The sequence below is a fragment of the Rhamphochromis sp. 'chilingali' genome, assembly GCF_963969265.1.
Source record: "Rhamphochromis sp. 'chilingali' genome assembly, chromosome: 2".
NCBI lineage: Eukaryota > Metazoa > Chordata > Actinopteri > Cichliformes > Cichlidae > Rhamphochromis > Rhamphochromis sp. 'chilingali'.
The window spans coordinates 7,940,247-7,954,416 of record NC_137930.1 but is presented as its reverse complement, the minus strand read 5'-3'; the positions used below and the strand labels follow the sequence as shown (position 1 = coordinate 7,954,416).

General features: G+C 39.4%; 1 protein-coding gene across 3 annotated transcripts in view; it reads left to right on the top strand.

The window, feature by feature from the left end:
- The first annotated feature begins 3,505 nt into the window (after positions 1-3,505).
- Positions 3,506-14,170, top strand: part of LOC308391947 (myocyte-specific enhancer factor 2C-like) — a 36,285-nt gene continuing 25,620 nt past the window's right edge. The window contains exons 1-2 of one of the 3 annotated variants that reach the window (XM_080874765.1): positions 3,506-3,729; positions 6,917-7,027. The gene's annotated coding sequence lies outside the window, so the exon portion shown is untranslated. Of the gene's footprint in view, positions 3,730-6,916; positions 7,028-7,238; positions 7,395-14,170 lie in introns of those variants that run through there. The other 2 variants (XM_080874766.1, XM_080874767.1) reach the window with 2 other exon arrangements.

Here is a 14,170-nt window from a genome sequence, read left to right as displayed (position 1 = left end):
CATGAAACCAAAAATGGGACAATGAGAAGCCAGAATTTGATTTTTTTTTTCTGTTATTTTGTGAATAAAAGATTGATTTATAAGATTCTAAAATCATTGCTACTCATCTCAACTCTTTTGGAACTGTGGAGAGTTAGACAATATCTGTGCTGTGCATGCTTTATATATTCACCTCCACCACAACCACCTCTTATTTATAACTCAAGTACTGGATTTTAAAACAGTGAGTATGATTCTGAGACTAATGACTTTACATACAGTAGTGTCACAAGTATTATGTTGTTCAGCAATTCTTTGCAATAAAGTATTTCATAAATTGTATTGTATAAGATAAAAGAAATGCTTAATGCTGATGGAGGAGCTGGAGGAAAACACAGACACAGACATGAAGAGGGAATGTCTTGACACACGCAGTGGATTGTGGACTATGCTTGGCAGCTGGGTGAAGATGGATTCGTTTTCACACGCTCATGGATTTCACAGTAACTTCATCTCTCGACATCCCAGCTTCACCCAGCCACACTGCTGTGGACCCTCAATGGCACTGAAAGAAAAAAAAATTCCTCCTAACAACATTGTAGTTTCCATACATTTGATCATTTTATTGGAATTTGGCAAAGTGATGGAGTGACTTTTCTATTATAGTGGCACATACTTTGCAATAAAGCACACAGAAAAGTTGTAGTTGGACAAAAATAAAACTTGCCTCTAGTAATAACATTTTTAGGATTAGGGTGTGCCCCTGCTATGTGCCTATTGTGGGGAGGGAGCCTGTGACCACTAGGAGTATTAGGAGGTGGTCAGAGGACGTCTTAGCAGAACAGCAGAGCTGTTTTGAGGTTGCAGACTGGGAGACACTCTGTGAACCTCACCTTAAGGACATTAATGGGCTTACTGAGTGTATCACTGAGTACATAACCTTCTACATCGACTTCATTTTCCTAGCTTGGACTGTCCATTGTTACCCAAATAACAAGCCGTGGGTGACAGAGGACATCAAATCACTCGTGAATGGCAGGAATGGGGCCTTCAGAGTGAGAAACAAAGAGGAGGTAGCCTTACCTGTAGTCAGCCTGCAATCCACAGCCACACCACTCTCTCTCCACATTGCACCATAGCCTCCTGTGAAAGTCCTGACACTCCTTCGCCACCTTTTACTTTCATTCATTAACAAGTTCAGAGACAAATGAGAAGATTCCACTCAGGCAAGTCTGCTGGAACAAAAGAGGTGAGTCCCCGTGTCCTTAAGGCCTTTGCCCCCAGCTTGTGGAGTCTTTCATAAACTGTTCATGATGAATCTGAGTCATTCCTGACACCACGTCCCAGTGGCCCCCAGGATTACAGACCTTTGGTACTGGATGTGGTTGTGGTTGTGGGTTGTGGTTAACTGCTTCATCAAGTGGTGTGAGCGGAATCATCTGCAGCTCGACATGACAAAGATCAAAGAATTGATTGTGGACCCCTTTTTCAATCCAAGAGGTTGATGTGGAGGACTATAAATAGCTTGAGTACACGCTGAGAATAAACTAGGCTACCTCTATTTTAGAATAGAATAGAATAGAATAGAATAGAATAGAATAGCCTTTAGTGTCACTGTACATGTACAACAAAATTGTGTTTTTTTTTTATTTTTTGCTTCTTCTTTTTTTTTAGAATAGAATAATTTTTTTGAGATGGTTGAGGTCTTTTAACATCTTTTGGACAATGGTCAGGATTTTCTCTGAGTCTCTTGTGGCCAGTTCCATTCTGTATGCCGCTGCATGCTTGGGCAGCAGGTCGAGGGTCGCAGATGCCAACAGACTCAATAAACTGATCCGCAGGGCCAGTAACGTTGTGGGGATAGAGTTGGACACTGTTAATATGGTCTCAGAGGGGGATGTTGTCCAAGATAAAGACAATGGTGGAGAATACCTCTCACCCACTCCATGACCTGCTAGCCAGTCACAGGAGCATGTTCAGTGACACACTGAGTGGCACCACTGAACGATCTCCACCACTAGTATTTCAAAAATAAAACTATTAAGACACTAAAAATAAATTTCCTGTGGTGGGAAACTATTTTATGCAACTTTGTATTTACAGTTTTGAGGGATAAGCCTCTTAAATTTCTCTAACTAGAAATATATGTTTAAAAAAACAAAAAAACAAACAAAAACCGATTTTCAATGTTTTTGTAGTTTATTGCACTTTTGTGCAATTTATGTAATTAATATGCACTTAATGCATACATATTATTAAAATATGGGCAATAATGGTTGTATTGATGTTTATCAACTTGAAAACTTCCCAAAAATGGCACTAGAGCATGTGAAAAATATAATATAAGCTCTGGTGGACTTGGATGAAATTTCCCCGTGTGGGACTAATAAAGGTATCTTATCTTATCTTATCTATGGTAGGTCTTAAAGGGTTAAGGATATCAGAGACAACATAAGCAGCCTGTTGAATTTTCAAGTATATAAGTTAAAACTTTATGCTCACACTCAACAAATGCAGCAAAGTTGACCGGACAGAACTCCAGGCTCATGAGAACATAAGAAAGAGAAACCGCATTGTTTGATGAAATTGCAGTCATTAACTCACTACAAAAGCAATCACAAAGTTATTAATGTTAATGGTAGTACCAAACAATATTATTTAGGCCAGTGTTGTATATGCTAATGTGTAGCTCAAACCCTGAGTTCCTGCCATGATGTTAGTCACCACTATTGTTATCATTCAGCCTGTTTAACATTGTGTGTGTGACATGCTGTTGAAAAATACAAGAGTACATATAATATTTTAATTGATTTTATAGTATTCAAATTCTTATCACCAGTGGTTGTTTTTAAATGTAATGGAACCAACTAGTAAATGTATGATTTTGTGATAGCTCTAATTTCCATCTAAAATTTCAGTTAATCTGCTTTGGAATAGTTGTCTCCAGTCTAGAAACAAGTAGGGCTGTTGTCTTTGGGGTTTTCAGACACTCAGCCTGCACCCTTGTCTGATGGTTTCATAGACTAAGAAATTCAACCGAACACACTTGTCCCCTTTCCTCCCTCTGCTCAGAAGTGACAGGAGTGGACAGCTGACCTAATCCTCTGCTGCAGATGCTTGGAGTGCTGATATCTACGACATGCTCACAGGTTTGATCACTCTCTCTATCTCTGTAATGTGTAGAGCCAATGGTCTATGGGAAGTAATCCAGGGTTCTTACACCACGGCCCATGTAGGCTTCTGAGTGTCAGCAACACATTTCTGTCTCTGTAGCACACACACACACACACACACACACACACACACACACACACACACACACACACACACACACACACACACACACACACACACACTGGTAGCATCTGTGGCAAATCTAAATATACCATGAGTGATAACAACAGGTGAGCCTGCTCCTTCAGATACATACACTCAGCTGGCTCAGACATAGGGGGTCACTGGGTGTGTGTGTGTGTGTGTGTGTACAACTGTGTGTGGTGGTGGAATGGAGTGGGCGGTGTTTGAGTGTGTGGGGTATCTGCTGCTCAGTGCAGAGAGAGAGCTCAGATCCAAACACTGCCCAGTTCTGGGTACCCCTTCTTCTAAGCCAGCTGGTCTGGCTTAAAATCTCTTCTGTTTTTTCTTTTATAAAAAGAATCCTTTCTTGTTTGATACAAGGGATTGACTGAGCAAACCCACAGCTGGAGCTGCTGGGGAACCTTCCAGGTGAAGACTGAACCAAAAGCACCGGTGAGTTGGCGAGAGAAATATGTCTGTTAGTAATGGACAAATGGAAGGACTGAATTAAACTAGAACACTCTTGTTTAGAAGGTGATAAAGCGTTGTTATTACACGGGAAACAAATATTAACTTTGAAGACAATAAGTAAAGTTGTGGTGGAACTGGTAGACTTTCGACCACTTGGTGGCAGCAGAAACAAGCTGTTAACGTGCTAAATACAAATATCCATGAGATATGAAGCAACACTGACACTAAATATAGATGAGCTCTATTAAACCAAACCAATGATCATTCGCATTGTGTTTGCCATTCAAGTGAGGCTCATTTGATTCAGTGTTAATACAAAAATATTGGTTAGTGCAGCTTTAAATATTGCTCTTTGTTCAGGATGTTTGATGGGCTGGGGTTCGATGCTGGTGTTTAGGGTTAGGAGTGAATTGCACAGTGTGTTTTTGAACTGTATCTGCTTTTGTATGTGCTTGTTATATAGATCAGAAATGTGCAAACTGTATATATTGTTATTTGAATTAACGTGTACGACAAAAGATTCCAAATAAGTGAAAATTGCTGAAATTTAAGTACTGACATACATTTAAAAATTCACTTCATATAAATGAAGGCAAAATAAAGATACTTTAAAGCAAAGTTTTGCAGATAATACTGAACATAAAGGAATAATAGTATAAAAAGTGTAAAGGAGAACTTAAGGATGAGTAATATTATTTCTTTTATTTAATGTACTTATTTATTTATGTGTATAAATAACACCAAATCACAACAACACTCACCTCAAGGCACTTTATATCGCAAGGTAAAGACCCTACAATAATTTGAATCTAACACACGCACGCACACATGCACACACACACTACCAGTCAAAAGTTTTAGAACACCTAAAAACATGTTGCCTAATTGGGCAACATGTGATTTCTTCTTCTATAACGTCCTCCTCTCCCTTCAAATCTCAAATTTATTCACAGTATGAGCTGGCTACATTAATGCATACATGCATAATAAATCATCTGTCAATCAAACTTTATTCATATAGTGCCTTGCACACAAGTTTGAAGGCTCTACAGCTGACTGAAGAACTAATAATAAGAAAATGTAAACAGTATAAGAAATTGGGAGAAATGCACAAGAGAAATAAAGTTTTATAAATGAAAATTGTGGAATGATGTGCTGTGGTTAACAGCTAATATATAGACCAATGACAGGCAGATGAAAGTGTCACCGAAGCTGTTTATGCTGCCTGTCAGATAAAATAGGAAAGCTGATGACAATTAAAGCAGATAAAACCATCACTCTATTATGTATCTGTTTATGGTGAAATCCAACTAAACCAAGTAGAAGAAGCCATGTGTCTTTGGGTTCATTCAAAGAAGTCATGTAGTAGTGTTTGTGACCAGCTGTTTTCATAAAAAATAAAATAAAATCTTATAATTATATGTGATATTGTACATGCTGCATTTATCCAAGACTTACAACATTTTTAACACTTTTGACTTTTTAAAATTTATACACTGCACAGCAACAGCTACCTAGTGATATGGTACAAAGCAAACATAACCAACATATGCCACATATGTCAGCATATGATGACATTAAATTGTTGCCATCAGGAATAAAGATCTAAAAATATAACAGATAAAATATTTAAAAATATAACGGACACTTCTTCTGTACTTTCATGGAAATAAAATAGACTTAATTTCTGAGAAGTCTTCCACTTACTTTCTCCATATGAAAAAGGGAATACACAAATTTCCACAAAGGGATTTCCCAGTAAAATGTTTTGACTTGTCATCCTGTCAGCATTTGTGAGGGGACCTATTAGATGCAAAGTTACTCCAGTAGTCTCTACTAGAGTAGCTTTGTATCATAGTTCAACAGAATCCTTATTAACCTAATACAGGGTGTTGGTGGAGCTTAGGTTCACGACTGAAGCCAACAGTTTTAGCTTGAGCTTCTGTTTTAAACAACTTTTTTCTGATTGGCTGCACCTCATGAACAAAAGACCTGAACAGCATGTGGACCAGGAGTCAGTGCACTTGAGGAGACCATATTAGAGATCTACACTCTGCATGGCATCATATAGATCCAAGAGTAGAAAAAAATGTGTGTTTAATGCACCCTGAAGTGTTGGCTTTTTACTCAGTGATACTTGTACATACCTTGAGTTCAAGTGTTAAATATAAGCATTCACCAGTGAAACAGGACATAGATGACAGAAGATAAAGTCCCTTTGAAATAAAGACACTTAAATGTTAAGTTCACACTATGAGCAACAAAGGCTACATTCTTACCAACTTGCTGCAACGTCGTCTGTGGACTCGTGTGTTAGTGTGCCAACATGGCATGTTTCATCACAAGTGCAGCATTGAAAAATTATAGTCGAGGTCAGCTTTGTTGCTGTCAAACATTCATTTATAGCTTCCACTGAAAAGGAGTGTGAACACATAAAATACTCTTGAGAAATGAATAAATTATGACAGAAAGTGAAGAAAACAAAACAGGAACTATCACCAAAAAAATGAAGCCTAATTAACAGGTGTAAATTATATTATGTCTTTGACAGTTCAAATTCTTAACTTAGTTGTCTTGTTGCATGCTCAATCACCCAGGCAAGGAAACCCCCAAATGTTGATTCTGTTCATCTCGACGTAGCATTTTCAGTGGGAGAAATGCACTCACTGACTTCTTCATTCTCAAATGACTGCAGGTTTCCTCAACATTATAAACAGTCCATTTACATAATGACTGAAACTAGCACCACTGACGAACAATGGACTGTGAGGCCAATTTCCTGATCATTAATATGTAAATTGTCATGACCACTAATCAACAACCACTCATCATGAGTACCATTTGCAGAGAATTGGTGCACTTTTCAGTAGTTTCCACAGAGAGACAGTAGTGAGCCTGAACAAGAGTAAACAGTGTGTTCCCGTGTTTGTAGACCTGTTGAAAGTATGAATTCAAATGGAAATAATCAAGAAACAATCTAGACTATGTCTTTTCAGTCTAGATTGTGTAACTAGAATCTAGTTACACAATTATTTTTATTTAACCAATATATCTCGTTGTTTTCCCTCGCAAGTTTCGCTTATTTCATTTTTGTGTTTCTGCCTCTGTGTGTGTGTGTTTGTGTGTGTTTGTGTGTGCCCGCGTGACGATGCCGCCTCCTGACGTCCAGGTGCTCGTTGATAGTCAGAAGCGCGTGCTCTAGGAGGAGACTCACCGATGGAGTGATCCGCTGGACGGAGGGAAGTCACAAATAATTAGACATGCGGGAGTGAGCGTGGAGGTAAGCTGCTTCACCTCAATGCGCTTTGTGTGTGCGCGCGCGCGCGATGCTGGCTTGACACGGCATTTGACAAATAAACAAGAGGAAGCAAACAGCAGCGGGTTATCCTTCTCTGTCTGCACATCGGATTCAACAGTCAGAGGAGGCTCGCCGGTTTCGGGACAACTTGTATTCCGGGGTCGGCTCCCTGCTAACTTAATTTAATTGTCTTTATTTTTGTTCGGCTTGGTCGTACTATCGCGTAGTTTACATTTCGGATCGGTACTCGACTTGCCCTCCGGTTCAGACTGGTGGAGTCACTCGGGACCTTTCCTGTACCGTCGCCGCTCCGCCTCAGGAATGTTTCCGCTGTGCTGCAGCAGCGCAGGTAAGACAGCTGGAGTGAGTGCTTGGAGAAAGTTTGTAGCTGATGGAAACCACTGTACTTATTCATCCGCCTGTTTATCGAGGTGCTTATCTGGACGGGATGAATTCCTGATGAGGCAGGTTTGTTGTAAGTGACCACTATTAAAGGCTGAAGCTGTGTAACCCAGAAACTGACCAGCTGTAGCCAATATGACAAGAATCTTGATAAATAAATAATAGTTGAAGTTATATGTCTCCGGTACTGTATCTCCTCAGGTGATCTCGTTCACCAGTTCAGGATCTAAAGTTGTTGTGTAAAAAATGACTGTATAATCACTGAAAAAATAATAATAATAATAAATAATAATATTTAAATTTGGAAAGCAGGCAATATATATATATATATATATATATATATGGGGTCCTTGGGGATCAGGACCGTGGTGGTGGGTGTTTTATATATATATATATATATATATATATATATATATATATATAAATATATATATATATATATATATAAATAAATAAAAACACCCAGCACGCCCCTGCGGGCGGTTTATCCTTCAAGCTCGGGTCCTCTACCAGAGGCCTGGGAGCTTGAGGGTCCTGCGCAGTATCTTAGCTGTTCCCAGGACTGCGCTCTTCTGGACAGAGATCTCCGATGTTGTTCCTGGGATCTGCTGGAGCCACTCGCCTAGCTTGGGAGTCACCGCACCTAGTGCTCCGATTACCACGATTATATATATATATATATATATATATATATATATATATATATATATATATATATATATATATATATATATATATATAATATATATATATATATATATATATATATATATATATATATAAATTTTTTTTTTTTTTTTTTTTTTGCTCATAGCAACTTTTAGAATTACATTGGTGAGATTACAGGAGACGAAACTTAAGTTTACATACAGCATGCATCCAGGGGGCATGTACAGAGGTGGTCACAGGGTGTCCCACACCCCCTTGTTACTTAAATTCTACTAGAAACACTGTCAAGCCTAAATGAAGATGTGGTCCCAGCTAATAATATACATTTATAATAGGGCACGCATCCATACACAAGCCTGATGTGTTCCCCGTTATATCTATGTAGTATTCTGAGATTCAGAATCAGAACACCCCATTTTTTTCAGTTATATATTGCAGTTCAAGTCGTTCAAGTCCAATGAATAGCTTGAAATGGTACCGCCATTGGTCTACTGAAGACTGGAAGAAGGTATTATGGACTGATGAATCAAAATTTCAAATCTTTAGTTCATCACACAGCATCTTTGTATAATGTCCAGTAGGCATTGGTTCTACAGTGTGGCATCAACTGTCAAACATGGAGGAGTAATTGTGATGGTCTCGGGCCAGCAAAACCCCATCAAGCTGGTTTGGGATGAACTGGACATAAGAGTGAAAGCAAAGCAACCTACAAGTGCCACACATTTATGGGACCTTCTGCAACAGATATGGTCCCATAAATATTTGATTTAAGCCACGGGTGTATTCAGCTTTTATACCTGCCAAAATTTGTGTCTTCCAACAACCAAAAGAACTGGGGATCTTTTGCTTGTTAGGTGAATGTTTAAACCACTACACTATAGAGCCACTCAGTGGCCCAAAAGACTAAATAGTACTTTCTTAAATAAAATGTTAGATTTTTGTGTTGTGTGTTTCTGAAACAGACATTTACTTGCACTCCAGTTCATCATAGCTTTGCACAGATAAATGTAAAACCCTTTAAAGATGCTGCAAATGTCTGTATGATGTCATTCGCTTATGCTGAGCATGTGTTTTAGTGTCTGTGCCACACAGTGACTCATCTGCTGCTTATAGAGGGATGTCCCTAACCAAACCACATGTATTAGATCAGGTTACACATGTCTATATCTGAAGCCTTAAAAGGAACTTTAATCAGAAGTTTAGCCTTGCATACTTATTTGTTGGTAAAAGTTTATGAGAGACTTTGAACTTTGCTATCATATTGCTCTGCCTCGTATCAGGCACCCAAACATAACCAATATGCTTTTTGCACTTTTGAAGCATTGCACAGCTCTCCCACACCACACACCAGCTGTTAGCCTGCTGTGTGCAGTACTCATGAGGTTGCTTTCCTCCCAAAGTTTAAATTTGCCAATAGTAAAAGTCTTCCAACATTTTTTTAATGTCCACTTCCACAGTAGGTAGAAAATTGAACAAAGTTTTGTGCAGAGGTATCAAAATGCCCGAGGTCTGAAATGATTTCTTTATGCCACCGCTGGACAGAACAGCCTGGATGTTTAAGTGTACTATAGTAGTTCCCTTATCAGTGTTTCTGTGAGACAGAGCTGGGTGGAGCCAGCTGGTTTACGGAAAGTAGGCTTTCAAAATAAAATGCCCTGGACTTTTCTCAGTGAGTTCTGTTTATTAGCAGTAGGTCCTCTAAGAGTGATGAGACAGCCATTTCTTCTGTAGCTCCATGTGTTTTTGTCAAAGTGCAAACACAAAACAGCTAAACTTGATTGTAGGTTTTTTAAAGTGTGAGCTCAGAAATGCTGTAGAAAACACAAAGGTAACATTTTTATCTTTTGGGGGTTAAACATTCTCTCTGAATTTGCATTTATATCCTGGTTCTTCCAGGATAAATCCCCCAGAGAGGTCATCTCCAAAGAAGATCAGGTTACCAAACCTCAGTGTAAAAGTGCACCCTATAAAGAAAGCGCTGTCAAAGACAAAATGGGTGCTTTATAGAACAAAATACAAAAAAAAATCATCATAATAGTATCCAAGTTATCACGTTTTTATGGTCATTAAAATCCAGAACTTCAATTAAGATTAAAATCCAGCAGGGAGAAATCAAGTGAGAGTTCATTAAATGGGTTCTTTTGCTCCAAAAATGTCTTTTGAGTGCACACCATTAAAAAAAAAACCTACTGTGTGCTGTGTGTTACTGAGATATTTAATGATTATCACATGGCTACACAACCATAAATACTTGTTGATCTTTGCACCACCATTACAATGTGTTATCACTGGGTCTGTCAACTTAGCAACAGTATATTTGTACTAAATCAGTTAAGTTGCCAGTGTTATCTTCTACAATAACTTTCAGATAATGTCACCTCATAATAAAAATCATAAAAGTTTCTTAACTAGCAGCGTCTCGATAAGCTGAGTAAACTGATGCTCTATTTGGAGTTGTGTTCACTGTCTTTTAGCTCTTTTTTTGGTCATCACCTTCACAGGTAATCAACCTGTTAGGAACAGTTTAGCAGAGGTCTAAACAATTGTTTCTCTCTACCTTGAGGAGTGTTGCTAGCAGGAGTGAGTCCACACATTCAGAACCAGTTCTGGAACTGGAACGCATCAGGTGTGACTTGCTCCTGTTCCTGATGTCTGGTGGTTCTTGTGAACTGGGATGCCTGGGATGGAGTCAGATTTCCGGCATGATTTACTGCTGTCCTATGCCTCACTGTGTCCACCAGCTAGTTGTTAACTCTGCCTGCTGTTTGTTGTGTCTGTGCTGTAGCTTAAATGGAGTTTGTTTGCTGCGAAAATGCTGAGAAAACTGTTTGCAGTCAAGAAATATCAGAGAATTCCCATCTGGACCTGAGATTAAATATTTTCTATGCATACAGCTAATTTCAAGCTTTGTGGCTTGTAGCGGAAAATCACATTTTGTGACTTTTGTTGATACCCATTTAGTAAAACATGGACAAATCCAGAGAACTGCAGTACCTGTTACCAGTGTTGGGCAAGTTACTTTGAAAAAGTAGTAGTTACTAGTTACTTCTTCAAAAACGTAACTGAGTTAGTAACTGAGTTACAAGATTCTAAAAGTAATTAATTACTTGAAAAGTAACTATTGTGTTACTTTAAAAAAATGTTTAATAATGGGGTCCAGGGTATAATTGGCCATTTTTAACTACTTTTGATTTGACCTCTGCATTTCACCTTTAAAAACTATTTACTTTGCCTTGTTTGGTATCATTCTTTTCAGCACAACCTCACATGTCTGAATTTACAGTTGTGTTTTCATTTTGACATACTGTATTAACACAATTGATCTAAAATCAGACAAAAAACATAAAATCTGAGTAGAAAAAGTTATATTTTTTACTGTAACAACCACAAACATGTTTATTGAATCATATTTCATAACTTTCAATTCAAATATAAATATAAATTTTAAAATCATACGCGCAAGTTTTGCAAACAACAAAGTTATTTGCACCAATTTACCTTTTACCCTTTTTTTTTAAATAACCTTCAAACTATTTACATAACCATCAACTGTTCTGCAATCAATAAGATGTCACACAAATTTTTTGTGCCACTCCAAAAAAATAATTTCTGTCCACCATAAAGGAGAACATCACAGATACCTGCAGGTCTGACAGCAGCAGGTGTATCACTACTCCGTTTTTCATTCAGCAGTCGCCTCATTGTTCTGACACACAACACAAAACTATCCACAACACTACACACTAACTACACAAGACAACACATTAACTACACACTCCAAACATGCTAAACGTCACAAATCTCTCACATTTCAAAACTCGGTCTCTCTGTCTCTCGCCGTCACTCCTAAAACTTCCCCCTCTTCCTAAACAACCAAATGTCATTGGCTCAATTGGCTCTTTCAAAGGAAGAGTACCCAGCCACTGGTACAGATATTTAGACGACACCTGGGTCAAAATCAAGACACAAGAAGTGGAATCCTTCACTGCGCACATTAACGCTGTGAATAAAAACATCAAGTTCAGCAGGGAAGACACAAAGGATAACTGTTTGCCTTTCCTGGACTGCGCTGTGCACATTGAAGAGAATGGCAACCTCAGCATCGAAGTTTACCGGAAGCCCACACACACATGGACCAGTACTTCCTCTTTGACTCCCATCACCCTCTGGAACACAAACTTGGAGTAATTAGGACCCTACACCACCGGGCAGAACATGTTCCCTCTAAGCCTGAATGAAAAAAGAAGGAACACACACATGTAAAGGAAGCACTCAAAACGTGCGGCTATCCTAAATGGGCGTTCTTAAAGTCAGCAAAGAGGCACAGAAAAGAAGACCAGACACCAGCGAGGGAGGATAAGAAGGACAGACGCAACAACATTGTCATCCCCTATGTAGCCGGTGTATCAGAAAAACTCAGGAGAGTTTTCTCCAAGCATGACATTCCGGTGCATTTCAGACCCAGCAACACGCTCAGACAGAAACTGGTTCACCCGAAAGACAAAACGTCAAAACACAGACTTAACAATGTGGTGTATGCTGTACAGTGCAGCGAGGAATGCCCAGACCTCTACATTGGAGAGACCAAACAGCCACTTCACAAGCGCATGGCACAACACAGAAGAGCCACCTCTTCTTCACCACAGGACAAGACTCAGCAGTCCATCTGCATTTTAGGGATAAAGGACACTCTTTCGAGGATGCCAATGTTCACATTTTGGACAGAGAGGACAGATGGTTTGAAAGAGGAGTGAAAGAAGCCATCTATGTCCACTGTGAGCGACCATCTTTGAACAGAGGCGGGGGTTTACGACACCAACTCTCTGCCATCTATAATCCAGTTTTGAGATCCCTCCCCAGATGCCTTAACGCCCACTCACATCCTGGGCCATCTAACCTCAGGAATTCGCATGATAAGGTGGGGCCAGGTTTCACAATGAGCTCACCCGAAACCCTGGCTGATTGGGACCCACACCCAGTTTCACACCTTGGCTCAGGCGATTAGAGGATCATCAGGGGGTCCTTTTGTCCCTCTGTGGGGGGTTACTCCCACTAGGTTTATATCTGGGACTCTCCACCATTTGACCTTAGAACTGAAGAAGCTTCTCGGATGAGAGGTGAAACGTCTTCAAGCAACTTAAAGAAGTCCAGACGCTTTTCTTTGCAAGCTCCTTTGACTACGATGACCTGGATGACTGAGAACCTTCACAGACAAATGTCATGGTGCGATATCATTTTTTGATTGGTCGACATGGTGCATTTTTCCACCAACATGAATGGACTGTTTTTTTGTTTTGTTTGGTTTCTTGTTTTTTGGTCATAAGCAGAGAGTGCTTGCTAGCGCTGTCCTTAGGCAGTAAATGTGACAAAACTATTGAGGAAAAAACGCTGCGTATATATTGTTTATCATGACTCTGGTTTTACGTGGCCTATCAACACAATTTAAAAACTGGTATATGTCACCTTGTTGCTTTGTCATCTTGAAGTGGTCATGCGATTGGCTTACCATGATTACTTTATTCTTACTCAGTCAAACAGCAGCACTCGTGCAATGTTTTGCCCCCTTAGCTCCAGGTGTTGTGCCAAAAGTGACTGCCACCCGCGGGAGCGCACACAGCTGCTTAAAGCTGTAGCGCCCAGATTACTTACAGCTACTTCCGTGCAGCTGATATAAGATGTGATAAGCTGAACACAGCTTCAACCGTCTGTTGCAAAATAGTAACGCGACCGTACCGCATTTTCTTGTTAGTGACGGTAACAGCGTTGTAAAGATACAAATAGTAATTAGTTAGATTACTCGTTACTGAAAAAAGTAACGCTGTTAATAACGCCATTACTTGTAACGCCGCTATACCCATCACGGCCTGTTACTGAGAGAAGACTGATCACAGCAGGTGGTATTAGCAGAAATAACACTCATGCAGTCTTCTCACATGACACATTTGATTCATTGCATGTTGATTCCAGCACCCTTAGTTCTGCTCACTCTGTAGCTGCTGCTTTTCAAATGATTCACTTCCAGGTTGATCTAAAAACACTCAACATTAGACTCAC